We start from the raw sequence: 7735 nt of genomic DNA, 5'->3' as shown, positions 1-7735 counted from the left end.
ATTTCTTAATAAAATACATTCAAAAGTTTTAAAAACCTGCTTACGCAACACACGAACAATGATAGACAGCTAAAGACACTCTGGTCCATCGAGCCTGTGTCTCATATTTGTGATGCCTTACACTCTTACCCTGCCCAAAACCATGTGATTTCCTGGGAGAAGTGGAAAAAAAAACATTAAAAATCCAGGCCAATTTGGGGGAAAAAAATCTGGGAAATTCCTCTCTGACCCATCTAGGCGATCAAAACTAGTCTAGGAGATCAGTCTGGCCATGAATTCTCTGAAGTATCTAACTTTTGTAAGAGGTGAGGCCCATTTGAACCAGAAACTGGTCCAGCTCTCATTTGAAGGAATAAAGGTTGTTCGTGTCATTGTGCCCAAAAGAACCAGTTTAATTTATAAGAGCTTCCTTGAAGGCCTGCAAACGAGCGCAATTAGCGGAAACTCTCAATATGATTAATTCATCCTGGGGACATGGCCAGTTTCGTGAGCGGGGCTGCTTTCTAGCATGATTTGATTTTTATTCGTTCATGGGATGTGGGCATCGCTGACAAGGCCGGCATTTATTGCCCATCTCTAATTGCAATCGAAGGTGAGCCACCTTCTTGAACTGCTGCAGTCTGTGTAGTGAAGGTACTCCCACAGTACTGAATTTGTCAGTGGGTTAGCACAACTGAGTGGCATGCTAGGCCATTTGAGGGCAGTTAAGAGTCAACCACATTGCTGTGGATCTGGAGTCACATAGGCCAGACTGGGTAAGGATGGCAGATTTCTTTCCCTAAAGGTTCCACGATCATTTGCACTAATCTGATTTTGGGCGAATTGCGCTGAAATTACCAGTGCAACCGAGTGGAAATTCTACCCTTCATATAATATAAAAGGAGCTGCTGTGCTGGTGTAACTGTAATATTATTTACATCCCACATGGAAGCACTTGCCATTTTTTTTGAAACTCGCAAGAACTTACCTACGTCCTAGCCTATGTCTTCCAGGAATGCTAGAGCTACCTCTAAAATGTTTTACTGATCTCTCCCTAATTCCACCTGCACCTGTTTGCAAGGCACCAGGAGAGGATGGGATGCATCTTGAGGAGAGAGAACTGTGAACCTGTCCTGCCTTCTTTCCTGCCATTTTAAGCTTCTTTCAAAGGTTATGTTAGATCTCTTAATTTTCAATGAGATACGAACTCCGGTGATAGTTTAACATAACTTTATTCTGGCAGCTGCAACAAACTGCTGGCTTTATGCCAGGTCCTTTGTCCTTCTGAAACACATGGCAAAAAATGGCTTTACTTATCCTGGATCAATTTACAATCGTGACCTTGCCCCCTTTGACCTTATTGGCTCAATTGATATGTTGTTAGCCCATAATTGGCTCGCTGCCAAAAGTCCTGAAATGTTAAGCGTGAGTTATAGCTCAATGCAATGTGCTAAATCTCACGTAGGCAGGGGTCTGTGTTTTCTCAACTTTGCAGTCTGTTTGAATTCTCTATCAATCCCCCCTTTGATTCTTTCACAAACTGAATCATAAAACATCAGGTATCACTGGTTAAACATTCTACAAAATAATTTCATACGTGTTAATAGAGTTTCCTTCTAAAATTTGTTGGTGTTTCGCCACATGTCCGGACTAGTAGCTTCCACACAAATTTACATCAACCCAAATTCCATCGTGGCCACAATGGAAGTCTGGTTAATTAGGTTAATTAACCTCATTCCAATTTAATCCAAATCAATATCTTAATTCAACCAGTAAACAACCTTCCCTCAAGCATAACATACCCCTCTGCCACGTACAGACGGTCTGCTGGGACCTGCAAGGTGTCTCACCTGCGGGACAGCAGATACAGCCATCTGGTCGCAACAACATTTAATCAACATAAACAAACAATATAAAAGTAAAACAATTATAACAAATAGAATTAAACCTTCCACCAATGAAGTTCCTATTGAACCTAGCCATTCAGTGGCTCTGCTCCACAAAGTGAATGATGGGGATTGCTTAAGTTTTTTTTACCTCCTTTTGGATATGCTCCACTAAGTGGATAATTTCTTTGGAGCTATCTGGGGTATATGTGCAACACTCAGTTCCGAGCAGGGTGCAAGTACCTCCCTTTTCAGCCAGGATGTAGTCAAGGGCCAGTCTATTCTGTAGGGCATTGATTTTAACTAGGGCCTCTGAGGTATCATTGGCTACCCATTCCACAACGGATGCCATGTTAATGGATTCCCTTGCCAGTTTGGTGGTCCCATACCCAGGGATCAGAATGGCAAAGAACCTCTCTGTTTCTGTGATAGCTCTTAGGACAGTGTAAATGTTCCGATAGTGACTTTATATGATACATATATGGCACAATATAGGCTAAATAGCAGGATCCCGTCCAATTCTGGGGCAGCCAAGGGAAGGCCTTGTGGTCACACACCCAATAGGTGCATTATAGGCAATGAATGTTAGCTGTTTCTTTGTCAGCAACACTCCGGGGCCTGTCCAGGCTTTTCCACCTGTTTTATTCAGGATCCCTGTTACGTTAAGAACTCCCACATCGGCCCAGTTTGGACGGTTCCATGGCTTGATTATATTATAATTCCGGGAGCAGTTACTATACCCCATATTTTGGCCTCCTTTGATGTTTCTAATCAGACAGACTGATTCCCCCGGTCTTCCTACCCCCGTTGTATTAGTGATAACAAAAAATGGGGGCGGTTTGTAATTATTATAGCACGGTTGGTATCCCCCTTCAAAGGTAGTCAGATTGTAACCTGCTGACTTCCATTTACGTGCCCAGTCTTCCATATCCTGAAACGCATTGCCTGTATATTTTGATTAATTATCCACTCAGCCATTTCCGAGATATTCAAGGGAATTGGCCTCAAGGGAATCCCTCCCTTTGAGTGAATAGGAATATGCGCACACACCCAACAACTAGAAATGTTACCTTGTTTGGCATAAATGTATGACATATATAAAAAAGTATTTACATGTAATTCCCTGGGTACTCTACTATTTCCCTTTGGTGCAGAGGGTCGGCTAGTAAGAAGTAGGCAAATGCCTAGAATACCTGCAGTCAAGAGTACAGTAAATTTATACATTTTGGCAAAAAGTAATTGGCCTTATCAGATTTGAGCTTCAGTTACGGGTGCTCGTTTAACGTGTGAGGCGTGGATCCAGGCTTTCTTTCCTTGGACTTTAACAGCTGCCTGGGTGGTCAATAACACTTGGTAAGGTCCCTCCCACTTGGCACCCAAAGGTTCTTTATGGAACTTTTTCACAAATACCAAGACTCCCGGGATGATATTGTGTACTCCTTCGGGTGGGTTACCCCAAGCTGCCGATACCTGTCGGGAAACAGAACTAATAGCATTGATTAGGTCCTGACGGTATGATAAAGTGTCACTCATTAAGTGAACTTCAGCTTTCCGTAAATTGATAGTTCCTAGCAGCGACATGGGTCTTCCTGTTATAATTTCAAATGGGCTTAGACCTGTAGTTCTGTTTGGGGTTACCCTAATGTTATATAGCACTATTGGTAGTGCCTGGGGCCATGGTGTTCCTTCTTGTGATATTTGGCAAGCCGTTTCAGAGTTCGATTCATTCGCTCTACTTGTCCTGATGATTGTGGATATAAATCCCACGTAATGTTCAGTAACCTACAGACTTCTTGGCAGACAGCACCTGTGAAGTGTGTTTCCTGATCTGAGTCAATGCTACTCTGGACTCCCCATCGAGGAATGTAATCCTTACACAAGACCTTTGCAGTGTGATTGGCTGTGGCTCTTTTAGTTGGGACAGCTTCTACCCATCTAGAGAATCTGTCGATCATGACAAGAATGTTAGTGTATCCTTGGCATGGAGGGAGAGATATATAATCAACCTGCAGATGCTGGAATGGTCCGACAGGGGCAAGGGGCCTCAGTTGGGGCATTACCCTGATGGGTCCAGAATTATTTTTCTGGAAGACCACACAACGGTCTGTTACCAGCTGAGTGTGTTTTTTAAATCCCTGACCCCACCAGCTTTTCTGGAATCGTGCCGTCATCTGTTGTGAGGCCAAGTGTCCCCACGAGTGGATCTGTTGGGCTAAAAAAGGCATAAGCGCTTGTGGCGCGACTGGCTTGTCGGTAACTCTTTGTATCCAGACACCATCTTCGCATAGCTTGCTTCCTGCCTCAATCCATATCCGTTTTTTCTCTCTGGAGCACTCGCCTTGCTTTGTTTGAAGGTCTCGTGTCAGAGTCCTGAGTGCTTTCAATCTGCACACCTGTGTTGGTTCTTCTGGGGGAGCACCCTGTGAGGCGGCATCTTTAGCTGCCTGGTCGGCTAGGGCATTTCCCTGTGCTTCCATGGTATTTTCCTTGGTATGGGCCTTACATTTCAGGATGGACACTTCCTGAGGTAATTGTATGTCCTCTAGTAAGTCTCTGACTTCTTTTCCATTTCGGATAGGTGTACCAGCAGCAGTGAGGAATCCTCTTTTCCGCCATAACAGACCAAAGTCGTGAGCGTCTCCAAAAGCATAACGCAAATCTGTGTAGACATTAGCTGTCTGTATTTCTGCTATTTGACATGCTTCTGACAGGGCCCGTAACTCGGCCTGTTGTGCTGACATTCCTGAGGGTAAACATCCTTTTGCCATGACCTCATATAAGGTTGTAACTGCCCATCCTGCTTTTCTGGTACCCTTGTCAACAAAGGAGGAACCATCTGTAAACAGGATGAGGTCTGGGTTGTGCAGAGGCTCCTCTGCTGCTAAGGCTGCTTCCGTTTCTTTTAAAATCTCCACGCAGTCACGCTCTTCACATTCTCCCCCTTCTTGCTCCCTCGATTCTGACATCGGGAGCATAGTTGTGGGATTAATCGGGCTGGCCCGGATGATATGGAGATTAGGAGCTTCCAAAACTGCTGTCCAGCGGGTCCATCTAGCTGCCGTCACCTGAGACATTCCATTCATAGACAGCAAGGTGTGCACGGTGTGGGGACACTTGACAATCAGCTTTTGGTCAAGGACGAGACCCGCAGTGATCATTACCGCTCGACATGTAGCTTCCATGGCCCTTAGGCAACTTCCCCATCCGAGGGCTACCGCATCCAGTTTTGCTGAATAATAGCCAATAGGTCTTTGCCGATCCCCATGTTCTTGTGTCAGTACAGTTGTTATATATCCTTCTTTCTCATGGACAAACAGGGTAAATGGCTTACCACTGTCGGGGATTCCCAGAGCCGGTGCCGAACACAAAGCCTTTTTCAAACTCAGGAAGGCCTCTTGCTGTTCCTTAGCGAGGGTGATGGCTTCTTTAGAGGCACGTTTCCCCTTTAAGATATCATTCAGTGGCTGAGCAAGCTGTGTGAAGGAGTCAATCCAATTTCTGTTAAAGTTACACAATCCCAAAAAAGACCTTAGTTCCTGAATAGTGGTGGGTTTTTTAGCAGCCCGAATGGCTGCAGTTCTATCCTGGATAAGTTCTCTCTTTCCTTGTGAAATCTTTTGTCCCAGGTATACAACCTCTTCTTGGGATATTTGTGCTTTGTCGATGCTGGCTTTATGTCCTTTCAGCCAAAGGTGATCCAGCAGAGCTCGTAAATCTTGTTCATGCTGTTCCTCTGTGTTTGAAGCTAACAGGATATCGTCTACATATTGGATGACTGTGGATGACGGGAGGTAATTCTCACAAATGACTTTGTAAAGCCATATGGAATACCATAGAGCTGTTGTGGAAACCCTGCGGTAACCGGGTCCAAGTATACTGTTGTCCTTGGACCGTGAAAGCAAACCACTGTCGAACCTCCGGTGCCAGAGGCACTGACCAAAATCCGTTGGCCATATCTATAACCGAGAAATATTTATGTTCCAGTTTGAGGGCATTAAAAATGGTGGAGGGATCTGCGACCAAAGGAGCTTTTTGATCAAAACACTGGTTAGCTTTCCTATAATCGATGGTCAAATGCCAAGTCTCATTAGATTTCTGTACCGGCCACATGGAGCTATTGGAGGAGCTATGCGTTTTAATAAGCACCCCTTGTTTCTCCAATTGCTGAATAACCGGTAAGATTCCCGTGATGGCAGTTGGACTGATGGAATACTGTTTAGTGCATGGAGGCTTGGTCCCAGTAAATGGCGCAGGCTCCATCTGGAGTAGGCCACAATCGTTCTTATCTTTAGCCCATATCGGGTGTTCCTTCAATTCTTCTTTCTTCAAAGTTCTAATTGACCATGTCACCCGACCATCCTCGAAATACAACGATGAATCTACTTGGATTAGAACGTCCATTCCCAAAGGGGTTGATCTACTGGGCCTATCCAGACCGGCGTGGTTAGTTCATGTGGACCCAGCCCTATAAGTACCGGTGTTGTCCTTTTAATTTTCATTTTATGGCCCCCAACTCCATAGGCTGTACATGCCCTACCATCCAACGGCAAAGAGTCTCCATATTGTAGGGGTAGGCATGTTAATTCCGCCCCTGTGTCTAAAAGACAGTCCACATCCTTATCGCCCACCCTCACAGTTATATATAGCCCATCTCCCCTCTGTTGTATTAGTGTGAGGAGGGGGGCCAGGGCGGGCTCTAATTGTTTTTTGCTATCCCAAGTAACTCTTTCTGTTGTTGTATTGTCAGTTGCTTAAATGCTTCCATGAGATTGTTATCTTGTGACGAGTCTGGTTTGTTGGCTGAATTGTATCCCTGGCTGCGTCCTCTTCCCTGGCCATGACCTTGCTGTTTCGCTCTGCACGTCTTGGCCCAGTGACCTTCTTTCCCACAATAATGACATTTTTCGGGTAATTTTCCTAATAACTGTTTATCGGAATCCTGGGATTTCCATCCCATAGCCTGTACAGCTCGGACTTTAGCTCCCATATCCCTGCTTAATTAGTCACATCGCTCCACCAACGCTGCAAAGGTAGTTCCTCTAACTTCCCAGTCCGGTAACACTAGCTTAAGCATTTTGGACAGTTCTGGCTTTAGACCTGCCACGAAAGCTGCTTTCAGGGGTCCAAACTCTTGTTCATCCATTTCCTCATCCATATTATTCATACCCGAATTTTCTAGCCATGTGTATCTAAACCGCTCGTCATACTCCAGGACCTCCTCTGTCCCTTTCTGTTGGCAGACTGAAATTTTTTCCCAGTCTGTCTTAGCTGGACTGAAGACTTGCAGCCAATGTTTAATCGCATCCCACCCTGCGTCTAATTCTTGCTCATCCCGCCCCAAAGCTCCTTTTATCTTGTCGTACAATTTCCTTCCTTGTGTTTTTGGCACCATTATGGTCAAAATTTGCACTCCGTCCCAGGGATGAAGTTGATATATATTTCTTAAGAGGTCCAATTGGTCCCATGTTTTTACTCCCCCTTTCTTTGGATTGGGCAACTCCTTGGACCATTTATCAATTTTCTCTGGGTCTGCCGGATCATGAACTAAATATTTTTCATACAGTTGTTTTTTTGTTTCTGCCCTCATCCACTCTTCTGATTTGACTACAACTCGTCTTTTTTAAAACAGGGCAAAATGCACCCCGAATTCTTCATCTTCCGACCCTATATCGTCAGAGGACTCAGAATCCGTATCTATTCCTTGGTCGTGTCTTCGGGTTTGTGCTTTTAATTTATCCAAACATGAGTGCCCTGGGAATTGACTGATACATTTTCCTTTTCCTATTACTGTCTTTTGACCTAATGATTTTTTCCATTCTTTAATTTCACCTGTAAGATCTTTAACTTCCGCTTCTAACTTTTCAAGTTCA

This window comes from Pristiophorus japonicus, chromosome 1 (genome assembly GCF_044704955.1).
Source record: "Pristiophorus japonicus isolate sPriJap1 chromosome 1, sPriJap1.hap1, whole genome shotgun sequence".
Lineage (NCBI taxonomy): Eukaryota > Metazoa > Chordata > Chondrichthyes > Pristiophoridae > Pristiophorus > Pristiophorus japonicus.
The sequence above is the reverse complement of the archived record's forward strand: the minus strand, read 5'-3'. Positions refer to the sequence as shown.